At 46.2% G+C, this 24614-nt stretch overlaps 1 protein-coding gene across 3 annotated transcripts in view; it reads right to left on the reverse strand.

Moving 5' to 3' along the window:
- CEP170B (centrosomal protein 170B) overlaps window positions 1–23798 on the reverse strand; it is a 127752-nt gene extending 103954 nt beyond the window's left edge. For all 3 annotated transcript variants that reach the window (XM_068254262.1, XM_068254261.1, XM_068254260.1), the window contains exon 1: window positions 23583–23798. The gene's annotated coding sequence lies outside the window, so the exon portion shown is untranslated. The remainder of the gene's footprint in view (window positions 1–23582) is intronic.
- Between the last annotated feature and the right edge of the window lie 816 nt (window positions 23799–24614).

The raw sequence follows: 24614 nt of genomic DNA on the forward strand, positions 1-24614 counted from the left end.
TAGCGGCGGGGATACGGCGGATTACTTGGGAGCACTGAAGCGAACTATAATGAAGCTTTTGCCGGCGAGGGCCACAAAATATTGTATCGAGGGCCGCAAATGGCCCGCGGGCCGCGAGTTTGAGACCCCTGCCCTAGATTGTCATTGTCTAGGACAGTTGTTCATGATTATCTTAGGTGAAAGTTGAGCATAGTTGAGTACAGGAGTCCAATGGTGTTTAGCAATTCACCATGCCAGACCTTTAACCAACTGAAAACTACCAAATACTACTGTTACGCTACTCTACTTCTTGTAGTGGAGTGCCCTATCCCTCCTCACTGTATACGGCAGAATGAGCTGCTAGCGGCACATCAGTACAACTCTCAACCCTGAATTGTCACCTGGGAAATAAAGTTCCGATCCTTTCCAGGTGACCGTACAGAAACATAGGCACAAGGCTTAAAGTGGATTTGAGATACATTTTTACTCATTGCATAATTGTGTCCCTTTCATATAGTTTATAGGGCATTACTCAAGCCAAATACTTTTTTGTTTTGTTTTAATACTCTAATTCCCTATAATCTAAACAAGCCTCACCCACAGCTCCTTTTGTACTTTGGCACTGTAGCAAGGGCTTATGGGAGCTCGCCCACAGCTTCAGAGTGAGTGCCTTGGCATTTCTCGGACTCATGTAGCAAGGGCTTATGGGAGCTCAGTCTGGGCAGGAGGCGGTTACTAGCCAGAGATTTCAGAGGCAGAGGGGAGGAGGAGAGGGGATTGAGCTGAAGGCTGCAGATGCTATCAGCTTGCCTTTGTGTAATGTGACAAACAGAACATGGGTGCCCTCACTGTATCACAGGAATAAATAATCATAAACTGTTGAAGCTGTTTGCATTTCGATTTGCTGTATAAACTAAATCTAAACTTTAGATAAGATATATAGACAAGTTACTTGTCATAGTTTTTCATCTCGGATCTGCTTTAAAACAGGATTGTTGGACAAAAAAATTAAATTCCATTTAGTGAATACATAATAAACTGTGTTTATTATGTAGTCTACAGCCTGACCCTGCATTGAGGCCTTGTTCACATTGCATTCCGTTCCCGTGGCCGTTAGCGTTGGGCGGTTTTTGACGCATGTTTTTTTTCCCAATTCTCGGCACTTGTGTGGGCAATTCGTTTTTGTGCTAAGCGATTTTCTAAGCGTTTTTCCAAAGCGGTTTTGTAATTCAGGAAGTGAACTTTGACCCGGAAAATAAATACAATTATTTATTCTTAAAAACGCGAATGCAATCGCTGCACAAAGTGATTTTGTGAGCATTTTGCGTTTTCCTATACCTTCCATTGAGGCGGAATCGCCTCAAAAATGGCCCATGAAGTGCTTCTCGCTCAGATGTGAACTCTGTCATAGAGAATCATTGCACAAGCGTTCTTAGGGAAATTTTGAAATTCGCCCGCGTTTGAAAAAAGGGCTAAAACGACCTTCGCGTGAACAAGCCCTGAAAGCATTCCAATATAATCATAAATGTTTCTGCTGTAATAAATCTTATCTCAGTCAGCCTGGCTGTATTTGGTACATTGCTGAAGAGAGGGAAGCTTGTTATCTCCCCTCCCACTTTCCTGCTCCTCACTGATTGGCTGAGGGCAGTTCAGTGTGACAAGAGGCTGAGAAGGAAATCTCCCCTCTGCAGCTGCTGAAATATGATCTATGATGTGCTCACATGTGTTTACAAAGCAAGATAATACCTATCAGTACACATTCTAGGAGGAAAAAAAAAAGCGTAAGGGAGGAAATTAAATCAGAATTGGCTGCAGAGGCAGTAAAGAAGGAAACCGCCTGAAGCAGTTTTCTCTGTATTTACTCTATAAAATTCACTGAAATCAAAACGTGGACGTACATATGTTGTGCAAGTAGAACAAGTACTTATGTATATATGTTTTTTTCCCCTGGAATAGTATGGCTGTGCCTGCTGCTTTAAGAATTTCAGGTGACAACTATTGAGCATCTGAATGGGGCTTTGGAGCATGGTTCCTAATAAAGTGTCCCGTGGCTATACAAATTAAGTTATGTTTACCAACTTCTGCAAGTCCTCAGATTAAAAACAATATTCTGCTTTCAATTAGACTTATAAATTAAAAATAAACTAATGGATCAGAACTTGTTCAAACAATTTTGCGGACTCGTTATCCGCTTCTGCATGTGAACACAACATATAACAAATCTTACAGCTTATGAGTTTATGCAATAAAAAATGACCTTCATGCTCGGATCAATACAGCGACAAACGCATCCTGAATCATTTACAAATGGCTATATTAAAGCGGACCTGAACTCAGAACTTTCTCTCTGATACGCAACAGCGTAATAACCTTAAAAGAAAAACATTCCTTTGTTACAGCTGATATAAATCCTACAATACATCTGAAGTGTGTCTACTTCCTGCTTTCATGGATCCCGGCATAGGGTTAACATCCTATGTTTACAAATGAGCTGTTCCGCCGAGGCAGTCAGCTGACACAGCTGAGAGATCAAATTACACTTGTGAGCAGTCACAGATGAGGGGGAATTAGACAGGCTAAACTCTCTGCAAGAGTTCAGATCCACTTTAAGCCATTGAGCACAAACAGATTGTCAGCACCCGTGGGATAGGGAATGGTTGGATGATGTCTCATTATGTGAAACTCTCCAGCTGGAGAAAGAACATTCTACCGGGATCATTATATGTAAAGGAGGCTGGGATTTGGGCGATAAGCAACTCAGATAACCAGAAAGGCGAGTTTAGCACTGAGACAAAAGTCTATTATTGGAAGCAAACCTATGTAAAGAGCTGACTGTCATATTTCAGATATGTTAATGTCCTCAGAGAATGTCCCTGTGTTGTCCATTTATTATCTAACTGTAAAGGTACATACACACGTCGTTCAGCTGATAACGCTGGTTTTGACGGAACCGCTTGGCGGATCGGTCAAAACCAGCGTTATCCGCTGAACGACCGACTGTACACACGCCCGATTTGATGTCCAAACGACCGGTCATTTGGAAAAATTCAACGTGTGTATGAGCCTTAAATAGCATAGTTATTTTCCAGCAAGCAGGCTGTCTTGGGGCTCGTACACTTGGACATATGTGGCTCATTGGTGATCAGGACCTGATCCCCTTGGGTAACATTGCTTGCCCGGGCTGTGCACGCACGCACGCACGCACGCACGCACGCACGCACGCACGCACGCACGCACGCACACACACACACACACACACACACACACACACGTGTCAGCTGTGTAGCTGACAATGCACTGGGTTGCTACGTGGGGGTACAACAGAGGGATGTGGAGCGGCACTGACATGCAGTGGGTGGGGGGGAGCAGCGTGAACAATGCGATTGGGTAGATCAGTTCGGCGGATCTCTTGCGGATTGGGCATCAGGTGCCGTACAGACGCCCAATTGTTGGCTGAAGCGGTCACTATCGGCCACCTCAGCTGACTTAAGTCAGGCATGTGTACGAGGCTTAACCACTTGAGGACCGCAGGCTTACACCCCCCTATTGTCCAGGCTACTTTTTACAATTTAGGCCACTGCAGCTTGCTGCAGGGCCATACATTTTAGCACACAAATGAATCCACCTTTTGTTTAAAGGTTATTATGCTATTGTGTATCTTTTAGAGCAGAAAGTAAGTTCTGAGTTCAAATCTGCTTCAAAAAGAGACACTAACAAGGAAAACCTCCCCTGGAGGGTACTCACCTCGGAAGAGGGAAGCCTCCGGATCCTAATGAGGCTTCCCCCTCCTCCTCTGTCCCACGGCGGTCTCGCTGCAGCCCTTCAAAGCCTGCCCGACAAATCCGTCAACCTGTCCGAAGTAGACGAAAATACCCGATCTCAGTCGGGTCCGTTCTACAGCGCAGGCGCCGGGAAGGTAAATATTTGCATCGCCGACGTTTGGAGGGGCACAGCGGGACCCCAGTGGGATGCAGGAGGAAGGGGGAAGCCTCAATAGGATCCGGAGGCTTCCCCCTCCCGAGGTGCGGATTTTCTTCCCCCTCCCAAGGGGAGGATTTTCTCAGTACAGGTTTTCTTTAACTACCCTGGCGTTCTATCAACATCGCCAGGGTGGATGCGCAGCAGTATTTTTCGGGTTTTTTTTGTAGATCCCCATCATGTAGCTAGCCTAGCGCTAGCTACATGATTCTCCCTTCCCTGCGCTATCCCTCCCACCCCTCCGATCGCTGCCGGCGCACTCGCCCGTAAGGAAATCCCGTTCTGAACGGGATTTCCTTGAGGGCTTCCGTCACTATGGCGACGATCGCAATGACATCGACGTCATCCGGAATTTCGATCCACCCCGCAGCGCTGCCTGGCAGTGATTGGCCAGGCTGCGCATGGGGTCTGGCGGGGGGGAGGGGACCTCTATCGCAGCGCATCGGCGGCGATCAGAGTAGACACGCAGCAAGCAAAGTGCTTGCTGCGCGTTTGAAAAAAAAAATGAAGCAAATCGGCCCAGCGGGGCCTGAGCGGCGCTCTCCGGCGGTAATTGACGAGCTGAGCTCGTCCATACCGCTAAGGAGGTTAAGAGTCACTTCTGATTTTGGCATCTCCATTACATCCAGAACATCCCTAAGGTCCCTTTTACACTTGCCTTGCAAACCTGCATTGTGTTACCTTGTTTTACTGCAGCTTAGCACAACACCAATATAAGGCTAACACACTTACAGTGCTGCGTCTGAAGTGCCCAATCCGCCGCCGAGCCACCACTAAGTCAACAGCGCGTTACCATCGGACTTCTGCAGCAACGCAGCGGCGGTGGAAGTAATGCGAGTCATTGGGCAATGCAGGAATTTTAACCTCCCTGGCGGTTTATTTATTTTGCCAGGGAGGCTGCAATGTGTTTTTTTTTAAATTAAAAAAAAAATATTTCATGCAGCCAACTGAAAGTTGGCTGCATGAAAGCCCACTAGAGGGCGCTCCGGTAGCGTACTTTCAATCGCCTCCGGCAATCGAAAGTAACAAGATAGGCCGCAATGAGCGGCCTATCTTGTTTCGCTTTCCTCGTCGCCATGGCGACGAGCGGAGTGACGTCATGGACGTCAGTCGACGTCCTGACGTCAGAGCCGCCCGATCCAGCCCCTAGCGCCGGCCGGAACTGTTTGTTCCGGCTGCGCTGGGCTCGGGCGGCTGGGGGGACCCTCTTTCGCCGCTGCACGCGGCGGATCGCCGCGGAGCGGCGGCGATCGGGCAGCACACGCGGCTGGCAAAGTGCCGGCTGCGTGTGCTGCTTTTTTCAGAACGAAAATCGGCCCAGCAGGGCCTGAGCGGCGACCTCCGGCGGCATACCCCGAGCTCAGCTCGGGATTACCGCCAAGGAGGTTAAACGTGTTGCCGGCAGTGCGGAAACCAGGGAATCCCAGGGCTGTAATTCATGTCCAGCAGGGATTACATTAAAAGGCAAGGGGCAGCGAGGGGTGTGAGGTGCTATGCATATGAATCCGTCGGCGCACTCTGCCACAGGTGCTATGACATTTTGTGTGTTGCGGTGCGATGGGGGTGGGGCATTACACCACAAACCCGCAGGCCAGGTGTAAAACCGGCCTTAAAGTGTACCCAAGACAAAAATAAGAAAAAGCGGAGACTTGTTTCCCAGTCTCTATTAGCTCCTCCCACATCCCATTGCCCACATGAGATTATTAAGGAGGAGACAACAGCCAGTCTCTGACTGCACAGATCACCTGATGTCACCCACCTTTTCCTTCTGCAAGTTTAGCAGTGGGTAGTACTGCAGCATTTCAGCTGAGACTGATGCCTGGTACACACCATGCAATTTCCCGAAAGATAGACGCTTCAAATCGATTATTTCTGACAGGTCCGATCTGGGTCTACAATCGTTTTTCTGATTGATTTTCTGATCATTTTAATACAAAATCGATCAGAAAAAAAACTGGAAATAATCGATTTGACTGGTCTATCTGACGGGAAATTGCATGATGTGTACCAGGCATTGGAATTTGATTCTTCCCACACCCTCTGCAGTGTTTTTATAGAAGGGTTAAAATAAAAGCGCTGTAATAAATGGTTTCTTACTGCAGGCAGGGCATATACACGTGGCTTTTATCAACACAGTGGGGAGGTTACGAGAATGGTTACATGCTTTATAAACAACGATAAATAAAGTGTAGTGAGAGGAAGTAGTTGGGTGGGGTCAGGTGACCTGCTCTGGGCTGGGGAGGAACTCCCACTCCAATAGCAGCAAAGAACTAGAGGAACTACATAGGAGCCAGCAGGCAGGTATTTTAAATATACTTGTAAAAAAAAAAAAAAAAAATACAACTACAGAAATATATAATTCTCTGCCTGTGTCATTGTAATTTTTATCTATGCAATTGTATCATCTGCAAACCTTACTTAATATCCTATATAATAGTTTGCAAGTGTCCCTGGGTCCTTGTCCGTGTGTAGAGCTTTTGCGCTACTGAGCATGTCAAGCAATGACAGCCTTTGGGACAGGACGCAGGACAGTGGCGGGCGTGTGTGCGCAGGCGTGCGGAGAGCGGGCGCAGGCACGCTGTGATGCTGCAGCGATGACTGACCTAGAGCCCGTTTTTAAATGGGCTTAATTCGCCTAGTGTTACAAAAAAAAGATAATCTCACAGTCACCTCTGACACACAGTTCAATGGGCACAACCGATCGTTTCCGATTGATTACCATATTGTTGGAAACGTCAATTGTCCACAGGATTGCATCATTAATGAACACCTTTACACAACACTTTACAGAGTTTACATTAAATGCACGTCACAAAGGCCAAACATGTGATAAGTGATATTTACCAGATTGGGTAAACAATCAGCATTTTCCCTGACTGGGTAAAAGATCGATATTTACCAGACTGAATACTGACCAAGGAGTATCACTGGTGTGACGACTTTGCACTACCTGATATCGATCAGACTTCAGCAATAAAGTAACCAAATATCGTTTACGATACCACCACCGTATACATGCCCAGTGAAAGGAAGTACTCTTTCCTTTGAGCATGAGTGCCTCTATTGACCGAACATAGGGGGATCAAAACTCAGGGGCATGTACTTTGCCGTGGCGCATGAGTGCTTTCGCTTACTCAGCACGTGTGGATCAGAACTCTGGGACATGTACTTTCCTTTGCGCATGAGTGCCTCCATTTACTGAGCATGTGCGGATCAGAACTCCGGGGTGTGCCCTTTCCTTTGCTCATGAGTACTTCGGTTTATGGAGGACATGTGGATAAGAACTTGGGGCCATGTCCTTTCCTTTGTGCACAAGTGCTTCTATTTACTGAGCATGTGAGAATCAGAACTCGGGGGTGTGTCCTTTCATTTGCACATGAGTGCTTCCATTTATTGAGCTCGGGCGGATCAGAACTCAGGGTTGTGTCCTTTCCTTTGCACATGACTCCTTCGGTTTACTGAGCACATGTTGCTCAGAACTTGGGGACATGTCCTTTCCTTTGCGCACAAGCGCTTCCGTATACTGGACATGTGCGGATCAAAACTTGGGGTGTGTCCTTTCCTTCGCGCATGCGTGCTTCCGTTTACAGACCATGTGTGGATCAGAACTCTGGGGCATGAGCTTTCCTTTGCGCATAAGTTCATCCGTTTACTGAGCATGTGCGGATCAGAACTCGGGGGCATGTCCTTTGTGTATATTTCCTGCCAAAGATTCAACTGCCCAGGCAGTCAAATATTACAACATTACAAAACAGGGAATGTGAGGGACCCTGATGGCAATGAGCAGTAGTCAGACTTTTTGCATGAAGTGCTTTATGCTACAGTACTGCCAATTCATCAATCCCAGGCTAGTCTAGGTGCCTTTGTTTCGTGGCTCTCCCCACCTTAAGTACGCTGCTACCAAATACAAGGGATCTATTCTCTGGCAAGCAGATAGCAAGGCGTGATTGTTATCCGACAAACAAGGGTGGAGGGAGAGTCAGTTATTTTGAAACATAACATAGGAATATTTTCCCAGGTCAGACTCAGGTGTATCAATCCCACACAAGCAGGAAGTGTGAGTTCACTGACTGCAACGTGCGAAGTATTCCCAGTGAAAGGAAGATTATCTTGGACTAGTCTTATACAGAAAGCACAAGCAAGGGTTGAAAACCACTAGATAATACAATGAAAGCTCTCAGACCCAGATGTATAAATGTCAAACACATTAGAATGGAACCAGACATTGCTAGTTGAAATCTACACTCTGTTTGGAAGCGGTTATCCCTGTCAGGACGTACATTTCAGCTACTTACACCACGTGGTCTCATCACTCTCCCCGTTCACACCGCTCTGTCAAGGCTGCAGCCCACTTGATTTGCTGTCATAATGTGCACCGGTCAGGGGCCAATTTCTGACCCTGTGAGCCAATCAGTAATCACAGCTCAGATTTTAGACAGAAAAAAAAAATTGGGTCACGACGCTGCGCTGAGAGACTGCGCAGGTGCAGAACTAATGGCCCGCTTTCACTTGCGTGACCCCTGGGTCACGACGCTGCACTGAGAGACTGTGTTGTCTCTCATAGGCCTGGAGCACACCAAGAACCGCTAGCAGATCCGCAAAATGCTAGCAGATTTTGAAACGCTTTTTCTTCTGTTTCTGTAGCGTTTCAGCTAGCATTTTGCGGTTTTGTAAAGCGTTTTTGGTGTAGTAGATTCCATGTATTGTTACAGTAAAGCTGTTACTGAACAGCTTCTGTAACAAAAACGCCTGGCAAACCGCTCTGAACTGCCGTTTTTCAGAGCGGTTTGCGGTTTTCCTATACTTAACATTGGAGGCAGAAACACCTCCGCAATCCAAAATCTGCAGCAGCCCGGGAGTATGCGTTTCTGCAAAACGCCTCCCGCTCTGGTGTGCACCAGCCCATTGAAATACATTACCCAAGCGGATCCGCAGCCGCAAGCAGATCGCAAACCGCAGCGGAAACGCTCCGGTGTGCACTAGGCCATAGTGTGCAGGGAGCGGCAGTGAAAAGATAAACATAGGCACATACAATGGGATGCGAAAGTTTGGGCAACCTTGTTAATCGTCATGATTTTCGTGTATAAATCTTTGGTTGTTGCAATAAAAATGTCAGTTAAATGTATCATATAGGAGACATACAAAGTGATATTTGAGAAGTGAAATGAAGTTTATTGGATTTACAGAAAGTGTGCAATAATTGTTTAAATAAAATTAGGCAGGTGCATAATTTTATTGATTCCAAAACCTTTAGAACTAATTATTGGAACTCAAATTGGCTTGGTAAGCTCAGTGTTCCCTAACCTACATACACAGGTGAATCCAATTACGAGAAAGAGAATTTAAGGGGGTCAATTGTAAGTTTCCCTCCTCTTTTTATTTTCTCTGAAGACTAGCAACATGGGGGTCTCAAAACAACCCTCAAACGACCTGTAGACAAAGATTGTACACCATCGTGGTTTAGGGGGAAGGATACAGAAAGCGGTCTCAGAAATTTAAGCCGTCTGTTTCCACAGTTAGGAACATACTGAGGAAATGGAAGACCACAGGCTCAGTTCAAGTTAAGGCTCAAAGTGGCAGACCAAGAAAAATGTCAGATAAACAGAAGCGACAAATGGTGAGAATAGTCAGAGTCAACCCACAGACCAGCACCAAAGACCTACAACATCATCTTGCTGCAGAAGGAGTCACTGTGCATCGTTCAACCATTTGGCGCACTTCACACAAGGAGATACTGTATGCAAGAGTGATGCAGAGGAAGGCTTTTCTCCGCCCAGCAATAACAGAGCTGCTTGAGGTATACTAAAGCACATTTGGACAAGCCAGCTTTATTTTGGAATAAGGTGCTGTGGACTGATGAAACTAAAATTGAGTTATTTGGGCATAACAAGGGGTGTTATGCATGAAGGAAAAAACACAGCATTTCAAGAAAACCACCTGCTACCTACAGTAAAATATGGTGGTGGTTCCATCATGCTGTGGGGCTGTGTGGCACGTGCCTTTTTCTGAACACTGTACTTTGGTCGAGGGCCGCTTTTATCGTAACAACCAACGATTTATACAGGAAAATCATGACGATCAACAAGGTTGCCCAAACTTTCGCATCCCACTGTATAGTACTAAACTTTCTTAGGACATGCCTGGGGCCACTTTTTATTTTTGTGGATTTAAAGAGTTAATAGATCAGTGTCATCTGTATGCAAATGAATGGGTGGAGTCCATTGCTGCTAGGCCTGCCCTAAAGAGTCAGCAGAAAATAATACGTTTTTATCTGGGTGAGCGAACACTGCTGATAACAAGAGAGCTGGAACGTTTATATAACCATCATTTCTTTTTGTTGCAAGCCAGAAAGAGAGAGGTTCTAATACTTTTTGGCTTGGTCCCCACCTGCCGCCAGATAGTGTTGTGTCCGTTCCGATGGCCTACTGTGGCCCGGCTGCAGCGTTACCCTTATAGGCCATATGGGGAATGCATCCGCCTATCTAGGATTATTGCTGTCTGTACAGAAGTGTGGTCCGCTTACTGCAGCTGACAAGTTTGTTTCAGCGGTTAACACCTAACTGGTTGCCCTGCGGAACCGCACAATTTTTGATCTAGCTTCTTTGCGCTCATCTTGATGAATGAGCTGCCTCTTTGCCTAATTATTATCCAGTCCCAGGAAGCTTTCCCTGCTAGGATAGAGCTCACAAGACCAAAACAACTGGGTTTATTTCCAATGCTGCTTTCAGTTCCATATATAAAACAGGCCTGGACACCCCTATTGGAGACGGCTGCTAAGATTCCAGGAATAAACAGAGCCTAATCTTCCTAACAACCAGCGCACACAAAGCCAGCGGAGGAATTAGAGGCAGGGCAGACGCCGGGCACTCTGGCTGCTCAGAGGTCTGCAGGATGTGAGCAGTGTGGAGAGCCTCTGCTATTACTCTCTGTTCCAAATACAAAACAAGACAAGGCAACATTTATATTGCGCCTTTCTCTTGCATATGGCCTGGTCTGCCAACTTGTTCAAGTTCCAAAGAAGTTGGCCGCCACTCAGCCAAACTGATCTGCAAGGTGCATCGCTTGCAGAGGGCCCGTCGCTGGTCGGAGCCTCTGTACACGCGCCTGACTATCGGCTGAGCAAGTCATCATCGGCCACCTCGACTGACTTTAGCCAGGCATGTGGGCGGGGCATTAGAGGCAGAGAATCAGCAGGACACGCGGCGGTCCCTGTAAAAGATGTAATCAACGATTACGTCCAACCGAACCTCCCACCTGAATGCTAATTTATGCAATTCCTGCTAGATTTGGTATGGCAGGCAAAGGGTGTATGACCGTACACCTGATTGGCTGACTGTCGCCTGCTGACCAGATAAAGGTAGGAAATTGCTTGACCTGATAGTGAGCAATTGTGTGTGTTGCAGTTAGCATTAAGTTTAGAGGCAATGGGGATGAAGTCCCTGGAAGTGAGAGATCCAGGGCTCGCCCGCATTTGCCTCTAGGTATCGCATGGTGGTTTGGGGGGCCCAGCCAGTGAGAGAGACCTGGGGCCCTCGGCTGTCATGCAAACCAGTGTTTGTGAAGAAGAATAAGGAAAAAAAAAAAAACTCATACAGATTACCAGATTATGAGGAACTTTGAAAATAAATGAATCCCTGAGAATCCCCCCCATAAAAAGAGATGGACTAGTCCAAAACCTGCCGCTTCTGTCAGATTTCTACTACCTACTGCAAGTGAAAGCAGCATAAGAGAAAAGTAATTTATGGCTCATTTTACCCTGGAAAAAAAATGTACTTTCTATTTGTGTATGTTTGTACATATTTTACAATTTTTCGCCATAATGCCCCTTTAACCAACGGCGCAGGTGCAGAACGCTCCTGGCCATGGGAGCGTGGTTTGAGAGGCGCAGGGTCCAGAACAGCACATGCGCAGTAGCCCCTGAGATCGTGGAGCTTAAAGAGGTCTGGCAGCCTGCAAGTAAAAGAAAGTTATATTTACCCGAGAAGCCTTGTCTGGCGATGTCATCCCGAAGTCCCTGCATCACCCGACTTCCAGTACCTGGCTCCGCCTCCTCTCTCTCCCTGGAGAAAACCGCCAAGCTATTTACTACTAGCGGGGCCAGGCGCCGGAAGTCGGGTGATGCAGGGACTTCAGGACGGCATCATGGGACAAGACTTCTCGAGTAAATATAACTCACTTTTTACTTGCAGGCGGCCGGATTTTCCTTTTGACTCTGGAGGTCATTTTTAATTTGGCTGCATAATATCATGGGATTCAACCAGTATGCTGCTGAGGGAGCTGACTGACTACAAGGGGGCTGTAAGAAGCCCCGGTAAATGGTTCCTCTCACAAATCGTAGCCACTATAATAATGTACCAGCAGCGCTGGTCACTTACCTAGTCCAATCCACCCCACTTCCCACATGACCTGGCCACAAGGTGATTGGCCAACTGTCACAGTGGGGATGAGGAAGTGTTGCAGTTGGATAGACCTGTAACAGGAAACATTACATTGCACGGGTGTAGCCAGCACTGCAAATTACGCAGACCAACTCATTGATTTTAATTCAGGTTGCTTTTCATACTTTGGAGTCAGTGACCCTGAGCAAGCATGAAAATCAGCTGTTAAGATTCCACTGTTTGCACGCTTGTTCCTTGTGTGACTCAGGCTAGTAAAGCTCACAGCCCAGTGGTTGGAACGTTTTAAAACAAAAAGAAAAAAAAAATGACCGACTTCATATTACTCTCACTGCAGGGTGACTTTAAAGAAAAACGATTCCAGGATACATTAGGAAAAAGTATTCCCCAGCTTATAGTAGTTTTGTAATTCCTTCTTAAACACATTTGCCTGCTTCAAACAAATTTCTATTGCTTCATGGCCCGAGTTTAAAGTACCCCTAAACCGAGATTGTAATGGAGGCTGCCATATTTATTACTTATTAAACAAAACCAGTTTTCTGGCCAACCTGCTGATCTCTTTTGGCTGCAGTAGAGTCTGAAACAGTTCAGGGTCAGTGGCTTAACTTCCCTGGCGGTATGATTATTTCCAGATTTTAGGGTCTTTTTTTTAGGGTCTTTAGGTTTTTTTTTTTTACACGCATTTAGACCCTAAAAAACCCTACCGATAGATAAATCTGCGGCCTCCCTGAACATTACACACCTCCCATGGATCCTGCTCGGAGTTGCCGTTCTGAGCTGCGGATTTCTGGCCCGAGCCTGACTTGGACGTACCGCTAAAGTGGGTACACACCTGTGACTGATGTTGCCCAGCGGAGATTGGGACCTGATCCTTAAAGGCGGGTACACACGCCGTATTTTTACATGGGTCCGTTAGACCCTCCCACGGGGCGGTCATTCTGCAGACAGTAGCACGCAAGTACAAGTTGTCAGCAGACTGATAGACTGTTTTGAACGGATCCGCCGAGCGTCGTTTGTAAAAATACGGCGTGTGTACAGGCAACACCATTGGGCTTATGCGGGACAGATGCAAGCTGATAACATGCTTTGTTGCACGGGGGTGGGGGAGGTTCGCAGACAGAACAGCACATGCGTGACATCACACATTTGGCAGGGCAAGCAGAGCGCTCCCACCAGGCTGCACATGTCCAACGAAACAGGACTTTGGGAAAAGTACCAGTCTGTCCAGCGAGGGACTGGAGCGGCCCGGGAGAAGGGGGCTGGAGGAAGCCCCTTTCAGCACCAAACAAGCAGACAAGGTTGGGAAGGGTTTGCTTACTTCTGCATCCCACCACTTCAATGCCTCCTACTACCCAAGCCAGGAGCATCAGGGTCACATGAAACACAAGTGAGTGACCTACTCCGGACCCTGTCCACTTGTTCGGTACTGAAATGGCGCTGAAGCTTGGTGTTCATATGTTCCACATCCGGTTTGCCGAATTCGACCACCAACACTACTGATATTTGCTGTTTTCCCACCACACTTGGCTTATTAACTATGGTAAGGTTATAAGACTAATGGGAATGGGAATACACCATACATTTTTTCGGTAGATAGATGGTTTGATAGATAATTTCCGACATCTTTTTCTGATCGAATTCTCATAGAAGTGAATGTAAATAAGAAATGATAAGAGAAACGAGCAGGAAATCAACTGGTAAAATTGAATCGAAAATAGATTGGGCGGAAAATCGACCGAAAAAACGCATCGTGTATTCCCAGCAAAAGACTGATTTGTATAGCAGGATTAGATTGTAAGCTCCTCTGAAGACCGGTTCGTGACATGGCAATGGACTATGTAAAGAGCTTCAGAAGATAACCGCACAATATACATGAACACATGATAACAAAAACTAATTGAGCTCCTGCCACTTAGTTTTTACTACCTCAATGCAACTAGTGACATCTGTCCCACACAAGAATGTTAAAAAGTTTGGACTTTAGCCACTTGCTATTGGTATACCTTACTAGGCATTGACCGACACTTGCAAGCGGTATACCTTGCTAGGCATTGACTGACGCATGCTAGCAGTATACCTTATGGGGCACTGAATGATGATTGCTAGCGGTATACCTTGCTTGGCATTGACTGACGCTTGCTAGCGGTATACCTTATGGGGCACTGACTGATGATTGCTAGCGGTATATCTTATGGGGCATTGACTGATGCTACCTAGAGGTACACCGTACAGGGCATTGACTGACGCTTGCTAGCAGTATACCTTGCTAGGCATTGACTGACGCTTGCTAGCGGTATACCTTATGAAGCATTGACTGATTCTTGCTAACAGTATACCTTATGGGGTACTGACTGATGCTAGCTACAGGTACACTTTATTGGGTTATGACAGGCGCTTGCTAGAGGTCCAACTAGCACTGGAAGGCATTTTCCATTAACATCTATGGAGATCAAATCAGCCGTCACTGCTAAGAAATTCCTGCAGGAGGATGTAAAGCAATGCCTGGCTAATAAGGGTGAACTGCAGAACAATGCAGTTCAGAATGTCCCAGCATTATACTAGAGCTGTACATCACCACTATGTACCAGGAATAACTTACAGTGTGAACCAGGCTGGAACCCTCCAAACATATAAAGTTATGCACAGATTCTTTGGAGCCATTTTATACTGAATTTTTTTTTTTAATCTGATCATTTAACTTAAACTGTTCGAAAACAATGAAGCAGATAGGCCTGGCCAATCGCGTTATCGACTGCTTTTTCAAAGAACTAGATCAGCATGTTTTTTTTTCCCTTTACACAGTTACAACAGTAATCGATTAAAGTGGACCTGAACTCTTATACAGGACAGAATGAAAACATAGAAATTCACCCTATATGTTGAGCCTGTCTAATTCCCATTCATCTGTGAATAATCGCTAGTGTTATTTGATCCCTTAGCTGTGTCAGCTGGCTGCCTTGGCAGAGCAGCTCATTTGTAAACACAGGATGTTAACCCTTTGTCTGCTTCCATGAAAGTAGGAACCAGAAATAGCGCTTCCGGTACACAATTATGTCTCACCAAAACATTGGAGGGGAGGCCACCGACATCAGGAGTCTCCTATACACATTAGATTTTCAGGCAGGATGATTGATACTTTTTTCAGCCAAGGAAAATCTGAAGTGTGTAATAAGCTTAGAAGTTCTGTTGCCCAATACAAGCAGTATTATGCTAAGTACATACAGTGCCATTTTCTGACAGCTTTACCGTCAGATTATTTCCAACATGTCAGATCTGATTTCCGATCACATTTTTTTGATCAATTTACCGTTTACTTGTATGAAAAACGGTTTGAAAAATCAACCATAAATCAGATCGGACATGTTGGAAATAATAGATCTGACAGTAAATCTGTCAGAAAATTGCATGGTGTGTACCTAGCATAAAGCCTAGTATACACACTGCAATTTTCCGTCAGATTGCCGGTCGAATCGATTATTTCCAACAGGTCTGATCTGATTTCCTATAGTTTTTGTATAGAAGTGATTGGAAAATTGATCAGAAAAAAATTGGACATGGCAAAATAATGGATTAGACTGACAATCTGACGGAAGATTACATCTTGTGTACTAGGCATAAGGGGACTATCCAATATTTGTACAGATATCCCCCTTTCTCCGCAGGCAGAATGCTTTTTCTTCTTATCGCTATCATATTCCAACACAGCTTCCTGCCCCTGCTCCCGTCTGTGAAATACAGGCTAGGCCTCTTGGCAGAACGCACTGTGTCGGGGTCGCTGGGGATAACTGAAGATAACTGCTGGGCAGTGCTTTCCACCCCCCAACTACTATCTGATGTCTGCACAGAGGCCTCACTCACACAGGAAGCTGAAGGGGTGAATTCACTACCAGTCAGCTGCTCCCGTGCATCGGCTGTGTGTTTGCTAGTGTTCAGTATGGGCAGAACAGAGGCAGCCACAGCATTGAGTACCATCTAAACATCGTTGCATTTAGACAATGCGTGATGCGTTTCTTTGCTGCTGGATAACCACACAGCATGTCAAGTGCTGACAGGTGTGGCGTGACAACTTCTGCCATTCAGCTACCTAAAACTGCAACCAAAAGGCGCTCTATGACTGGTAGATGGGAGGCTGAACTGCCAGACAAGCTCAAAGTTCAGCACCTTTTCTGAAAAAGAGACCATAAGGCTGTAGACACACTATGAACGGCTTTCTGAGAGCATTTCCGGCCATTAATGCTTTCTGAGCACTATTTAAAAAATGCTCCAATTGACTTGTATTAAAATCGCGGTAAAAAAAATTGCTGTAAAATTGCCACGACCGCGATTTAAAAAAAAAAAAATCACGATCACAGCAATTTGAATGCAAGTTAATGGGAGTGTTTGTTTGTGCAGCAGTGTGTCCCAAAAATACAATGCTGCACACATTTCTGTCTGAAGCACAATTTGGAGTTATTAAATGGGGTATACAGTGCGATGGAATACAATGCAGGCCCCACATGCTGCTGTATAACACACTGCTACCAATGCTCCATACTGTGCACAATTCCTAATCTCCTCTGCCTAATACCAGGCTGGTTCACTATGTGCTGCCAAAACAGCTGCAACTTATCCAGGAATGGACCCGTGGACAGCACGGGGGCATAGTGGTTGGCACTCTAGCCCTGCAACGCTGGGACCCTGGTTCGAATCCCAGCCAGGGCACCATCTGCATGGAGTTTGAATGTTCTCCCCATGTCTGTGTGGGTTTCCTCTGGGCACTCCAGTTTCCTCCCACAGCCCAGAAAACATACAGATATGTGTAATGATCTGCTCAGCTGCGTGCGCAGGCAGGCAGCTTTTTGACCACTGTTCAGGTCTGCATTCTGCAGGTCTCTGGAAAAGAGACCTTTTGTCAGTTTTGCAGCTTGCTGCTGCTGAGGGATTTGCATACGTTTGTCATGCAAATTGCCTAGCCACATCCTTTGTAGGCTTGTGCTATAAATACCATGTGATATCACAGACCTTCGCTGGTCATAAGGGTTTGTCCTGTGAAACACTCCTGGAGTGTCAGCCATGCTTATTGTTTGAAGATTAGCTTAGAGTAATTCCTAGGACTGCGCTAGGCATCCTTGCTAGAGCAGTCAGGATTGTATTATTTGTATTGCCTGTTCTGTCTATCTTGCTATACTTGGATCGCACTTGCTCTGGCGGAAAGAGCAGGGGATCCTGCAAGCTCTGTTGCCTTACTTGGATCACACTCGCTCTGGCGGAAAGAGCAGTGTATCGTATCTCTCACTTATTCCTGTTTTCGTGTATCTGTCTTGTCTGATACGAACGCTTGCTGGAGGCTCGGTAAGGTAACCGTTAAGCAAGCGCATTCTGTGCGCTGATCACGGAGAGAATTCCACAATCGTTACAGTATGTTAATTGGCTTCCCCCTAAATTATCCCTAGGCTACTATACATTCACTACATCATACATAAACAAAAGTGGGGACATTGAGAGCCCAATATAGTGTAGTAAGCAAAACAATAGGTTGGAATTGAAAAGTATATAGTGTATATACTCACAAAAGTGGGTTACCTCCTAGGTAACCACTGTACAGGCAGGTGAGGAGATTAGACCTGTCCGCACTCAGGATTAAATGTCGCTCTCTGTAGATCAGGAAAAAAAGAGATGGGGATCGACCCCTCCACCAGGGGTAGATATTGGTAATATAAGAGTGAACAGAGGCGCCAGCAGGATAAAAGGCACTAAAAAGTTTAAAATTCCTCAGGAGGTGGTGGTGGACTCGCCTCCTTGAAGTAGACAAGATACTGTCAGCTTTTTAACAACAACAGGTTTATTTATATACTCCAGACAACCATGCAACGCGTTTCACAGGTATATTCCTGCTTCCTCAGGCAATAACAAATAGGAGTACACACAGTACAGTCTCAAGGTCACCATAAGCGCCTCTGTCTGTTATACTACATCATACATAGACATATGACTATGATAGGGATTAAATTGTGAGCCCCTCTGAGGGACAGTTAAGTGACAAGACAATATACTCTGTACAGCGCTCCGGAAGATGTAGTTGCTATATAAATACATAATAATAGCATTACTTCACAACACCTGTGAAGATGTTATTTAGCATTTATATAGCGCTGACATCTTCCATAGCACTTTCCAGAGTATATCGTCTTGTCACTGATTGCCCTCAGAGGAGCTTCGATATGTCCATCGTAGTCTACGGCCAATTTGAGGGGAAGGGTAGTGCCAGTTAACTCATCTGTACGTTTTTGGAGATGTGGGAAGAAATTCATACAGACCAGGGGGAGAACATACAAACTCAGTGCATATAGTGCCCTGGCTGGGATGCAAACAGGCTGCAAGGAGAGAGTACTAACCACTATGCCATGAGACTAGCAGCAGATCACATTTAAATCAGAGGAATGTACAGTAGAGTCCTAAGACAATGCGATTCATCAGACCAGATCACCTTCTTCCTCTGCTCCATTACTCAGTCACATGCCCATCATGACTGCTTTCAGCTCTGGACAGAGATCAGTTTGGGGACTAACTGGTCCGCAGCTATGCTGCCCCTTACACAGCAAACTGCCATACACTGTGCAGCCTGACACCTTTCTTTCATACGGAGGCAAGCCGGTGGAGGCACCCTTAAAACTTATTATACCAATATAGGGTATTCTAATAAAAATAAAAACATAAAAAAAATAAATAAAAGAGGTATCTTACCTCATCAAAAGACTCACATAGATGGAAAAGGGAGTCTATTAAAATTAAAGGGGTTCAGCGGTAGACTACGCGTTTCACGGGACACAGCCCGCTTCATCAGGTCAAACAGAAACCGTAATTGCCAGCCGTGCAGTGCGGCTGCTCCCTCGTCTCGCTCCCAGTGTCAGGAGAGTTCTGCTTCTGCACTGTACTGCGCAGGCGCAGAAAGATCCCGGCGGCGGGGCGGGTTGCGCATGCGCATTAAGCCCCAACTTGCTACGATACCGGTACCCCGTACTGAAGATCCAGGAGATGGAGGAAGGCGCCGAGGGAACGATCAGGCCGGAAGGGCCTGGAGGAAGCCCCATATATGTATGAAATTTTAGCACTCCTCTCTGGTTTCCTTTAAGTTTTTCAGCTATTTGTTTGACAGCCTCTCTTCAGTGGGATCAGAACAGAGGGCTAAGCTTTCAGTACATCTGTAAGCTTTTGGAGCCCATAGCCCTGTCACTGGCTGTCCGGCATACTTTCAGTGCGTCCCTGAGACCTGCCATTATGGAATCATTCCAGCCCTTTAATCTAACAATCACATCCTGTCCCTTGTTGGAACTGATCAGATCTGTACACTTGCTCAAATTTCTTGTATTCTTACACATCTTTATCAAGAACTGGATGTTCACTCTCTGTCTAATATATTTAGGCACTTGACAGGAGCCACTGTAACAAGACAATGCCCGTTATTCAATTAACCATTTAAGGACCACAGGTTTACACCCCCCAGTGACCAGGCGATTTTTCACAATTCAGCACTCTGCAGCTATTGCACGGGCCATACAACTTATCAGCCAAAGGAATCTTACTTCCTTTTCTGCCCACCAACAGAGCTTTTTGTTTGTGGGAACTGATTGCTGCTGCAATTTTTTTTTATTTTTTTTTTAAATAAAAATGGCTTTTTATTTTTTTCTCCCTGCCTCCGAAATCCAATCACTATGGTCGCCTCTTATAGGCATCAGCCTGTGAGAGGGATGTTTCCGTGCCACTACTGGGGACAGCTGAGTGACAGTGCTGTCCCCTGTACAGTGCTGCGCTAGATCACAGCACTGTACAAAATGAAAATAGCCTTGTTTCTTTTCTCTAACAGCCTGCCAGTCGCATATCGGCAGGGAACAATGGCGCATGCGCACGCAATCCCTGCTAATCTCCGCCCAGAGTACTCGTTGCCAATCGGCGTTAAGCGGTCTTGGGGGAGCAACTCTGCGGCCGCCAATTGGCATGAGGAAATCAGATGCAACCTGTTGGAAATAATCGATCTGACGGTAAATCTGTCATAAAATTGTATCGTGTGTACCTAGCATTAGAGGCAAAGCAGGCAACTGGTATTATATAAAAAGTAATATGGCAGCCTCTATATACCTCTCTGGGAGAGATCACACTTGCATCTGCGGTAATCAGACAATTCCCTGCAAGCATTTTGCCACACAATTGTGTAATTTGCAGACCATTTTAACTGGTCCTCTTAAAAAATAGTAGTCATTGATTTCTATTGTAAATCCCATGCGCTGTGCAGGAAAGTAGTGCAGGTTGTATTTTTTTTTTTTTTTTAAACGCTATGCAGTATAGCAGCAGCACCATAGACTACCATTATATGCAATTCAGCGTGTTTTTTGTGTCTACAGCAAAACACTGCGGATTTGCAAATGTGACCCCTGCTTCCTTCAGGTTCTAATGGTGGTACTAATGTGCAGTCCTCTCCCCAGGCTCTTTTAGCCGGGTGCTTCACCCGGTTAGTTTTGGTGAGCACCCGGCTGTCATTGGCTCACCTCCTCCTATGCTGTAAGCAGAGAAGTGCCGGCCCTGCATTCTGTCATCTCACCCCACCCGGCTACTTTTTCATGCCACCCAGCTGGCAAAAGTTTCTGGGGAGAATACTGATGTGGCTGACCTATGTAAATGATTAATAATAGTAACTAATGTCCTGGCACCCCAGTGTTCACTTATGTGAAACCACTACAAGGCATCACAGCTATAGTAAAGGGGTTCCCTTGACCTTTTTAAAAACAAACACTGCCACTTACCTGGGGCTTCTATCGGCCCCCTACATCTGGAATGTCCCGCGCCGTCCTCTTCCGGTGGACCATTTCTTGCACGGCCGCACTTCTATTTGTCTAGTTACGCCGGTGCCGGGGTGGGGAAAGGCCTATCGGAAGAGAACAGCGCAGGACATTCCAGCTGCAGGGGGCCGATAAAAGCCCCAGGTAAGTGGCAGTTTTCATTTTAAAAAGGTCAAGAGAACCCTTTTAACCTCCTTAGCGGTAACCCCGAGCTGAGCTCGGGGTAAGCCGCCTCGGAGGATATCTCAGCCCCTGGTGGGGCGATTTAAATTCTGTAAAGTGCTGTACGCGCAGCTAGCAGTTTGCTAGCCACGCGTACAGCTTGATCGGCCGCACGCAGCGGCAGAAGAGGCCCCCCCCGCCAGATCCCTGCGCAGCCCGGAGCAATCACTCCCGGGCAGCGCAAAGGGCTGGATCGGGTGCGCCTGACATCAGGACGTCGGCTGACGTCCATGACATCATTCCGATCGTCGCCATGGCAACAGGAGAAGCCAAACAGGAGATCGCGTTCTATACGCAATCTCCTGTTTGCTGTTGTTGCCGGTGGCGATCGGACTAGAGGGACACATGCGCCCTCTAGTGGTGTTTCATGTGGCTACCACTCAGGTAGCTACATGAAACAGAAAAAAAAAAAAATTACAAAAGTGTAATGCAGCCTCCTTGGCAAAAAAAATTAACCGCCAAGGAGGTTAAAGGACAACTGTAGTGAGAAGAATATGGAGGCTGCCATATTTATTTCCTCTTAATCAATACCAGTTACCTTGCAGCCATGCTAATCTATCTGGCAGCATTAGAGTCTGAATAATACCAGAAACAAGCAGTTGTTTAGATCTGACAATATCACAAACACTTGATCTGCAGCATGCTTGTTCAGGGTCTATATCTTAAAGTATTAGAGGCAGAGGATCAGCAGGATAGCCAGGCAATTGGTATTGCTTAAAGGGAAATAAATATGACAGCTTCCATTTACTTCTCACTTCAATTGTCCTTTAAAAGCATGGCCCTGACCTCCGCCATTTCCGAGAGGCAGGTCCATTCGAAGGAAGAGTGGACCTGAAAATGATTGTACTGATAATTAAAGTAAAGGCACTGCAGAGTCAGCTACTAACCTCACACTACTAGAATGCATCACAACTGTTGTAGAGTTATAAGTATGGCCTGTGCCATTTCTGAGAGCAGGGCTGTGGAGTCGGAGTCATTGTTTTCATGAACTGGATTCAGGTGATTTCTGTACCAACTCCATAGCACTACCTGAGCTGTGTAGTCAGGAGTCGGAACAATTTTGGGTACCTGGAGTCAGAGGTTTCATAGACTGAGGAGTCAGATGACTTCTGTACCCACTTCACAGCCCGGTCTGAGAGACAGGTCCACTTGAAGGATGAGACAAGACAGACAGTCCTCTCCGTTATCTCTGTGGCTTTCCTCCTTGCTGCCGTGTGTGGACAGTTGGGCTATAATCTGCAGTGGTCAGGCTATAAATACGGCCCAGGCTCCTGCTATTTCTGAAGACACCGGTACACTTAGAGAGGAGATAAACCAGCTCACTGTCATCTTCATGGATTTACCTCCTAGTAGCTCATCTGCAGATCTCCTCTCACATGCAGGCTCCAGGCCTGCTTCCTTCAACTCCAATTTGTCATCAACCTACTCCAGAATATGAAGTCACACAGCAGCGCGTGCAATGGAAACACAAACACAGGCTCTGGCGGTAGCAGGCAAACCAATGTTTTTCCCCAGTGTGGGTGGAAAGATTCAAACCATTGCATTGGGATGAGGCATCTGCCAAACGCTCAAATCACAGCGTCTCTCCCCCTCCCTCCAGAGTGAATTAAAAAAGCTCAGGGCCCTGCAGTGACCAAACCCAGCCATCTCATGTATAATTCACTACCCACAGACACAATGTAACATCTGATCCATCCTTAGCTGTCCATCTCACAGACAAAAATAATGAATCCTTGCACCCAGCAGATCCAGGCAGCTATTCCTTCCTGCCTTCCCCAGGCCTTATGCTACAGCTGTGCTGCAGCTGCAATAATTTCATCCCTTTAAATCCAAACCACTCCTCCTCTAAGGATCTATGCTTGTCAGAATGTAATCATTAATCCATTTTTACTGGGTAGGGAGAAGGGGGGGAGGGGGAAGCTGCTTTATAGTTTCTCCTCTGGCAGAAGTGAAAGTGTTAATACTGGCACAGTAGTAGTTGATCATCATTTCTCATCATCACATATGTTAGAAAGACATCACATAAAGGTTGTTATAGAGACAGGAGGAAGTAGGGTTACTGCATTACAGTGCAGCCATCATTATACAGCATGGGTCAGATCAAGCCCTGGGAATGACAGGAGGCCCCGAAGCTCGTGATCACAACAAGCCATACTGTCATGCAATGGATGGCCCTGGCAGTGCGGTCACCTACCTGACGTGGGTGCCGGGTTGGCACACGCTGAGCCTGGATCCCCGCAGCGAAGCCTGAGGCCGAGCAAGGAGATGGCTGGCTGCGATCAGCGGGAGGAAGGTGTATGATGACGGCAGGTAATGCTGCACACCCTCTCCCCTCCTGCAGACACCCTGCTCCGCCTGCACTTGCACGACAGGTTCATGACATCACCAGCTGCACCACCCTCCCCCTCTGGCTGGGAAAACCAGGCTAGGTGACATTCTTCTTCTGTGATTGGGAAACGCCAGCGCCACCTGCCGGCCGCTGCTGGAAAAGCAAGTCACAGGACACCTGAGTCAAAGCAGACACAGGTTTCTCTTGCACAATCCTGAAGTCTCAACAACCTGATGAGATAAAACATTGAACTGTAGTATTATTAGTATTATTATTACTAATTTATAAAGCATCAACAAATTCCATGGCATTGTAATTGCCAAAGTGCTAGCGTAATAGTAACTTAATGATCTCACTGCCGCAATGGCCGCTGATCGTGGGCATTTCACGATTGGCAGCAATCACTAAACAGGTTACCTGCAGCAATCTTGGGTGATTCTGGAGCGATTGCAATTAGAATAAAATCGTGGAAAAATCACCCGCGCAAAACGGTAGCGCTAAGCGACACCGTTTTGTGCTTTTAAAGTGGACCTGAACTCAAAACTCCTCTCTGCTCTAAAAGATACACAACAGCATAATAACCTTTAAACAAAAAACATTTCTTTGTTACAGCTGCTACAAATCCTAAAATAAATTTGCACAGATTCTACTTCCTGATTCATAGAAGCAGACATATTGTTTACAGTCTGTACTTTCAAATGGCCTTATCTGCTTATCTGCCATAGGCAGTCATGTGACACAGGGGAGGGATCAAATTACAATTTGAGATTAGACACAAATGAGGGGGGATTAGACAGGCTAAACTCTTTAAATACATACAGGGTGCATTTCTGTTATGTTTTCCTTGTGTCCTGTGCAAGAGGTCAGGTCCACTTTAAGTGTGAATGGGCCCTCAAT

The sequence above is a fragment of the Hyperolius riggenbachi genome, chromosome 9, assembly GCF_040937935.1.
Source record: "Hyperolius riggenbachi isolate aHypRig1 chromosome 9, aHypRig1.pri, whole genome shotgun sequence".
Taxonomy (NCBI): Eukaryota; Metazoa; Chordata; class Amphibia; order Anura; family Hyperoliidae; genus Hyperolius; species Hyperolius riggenbachi.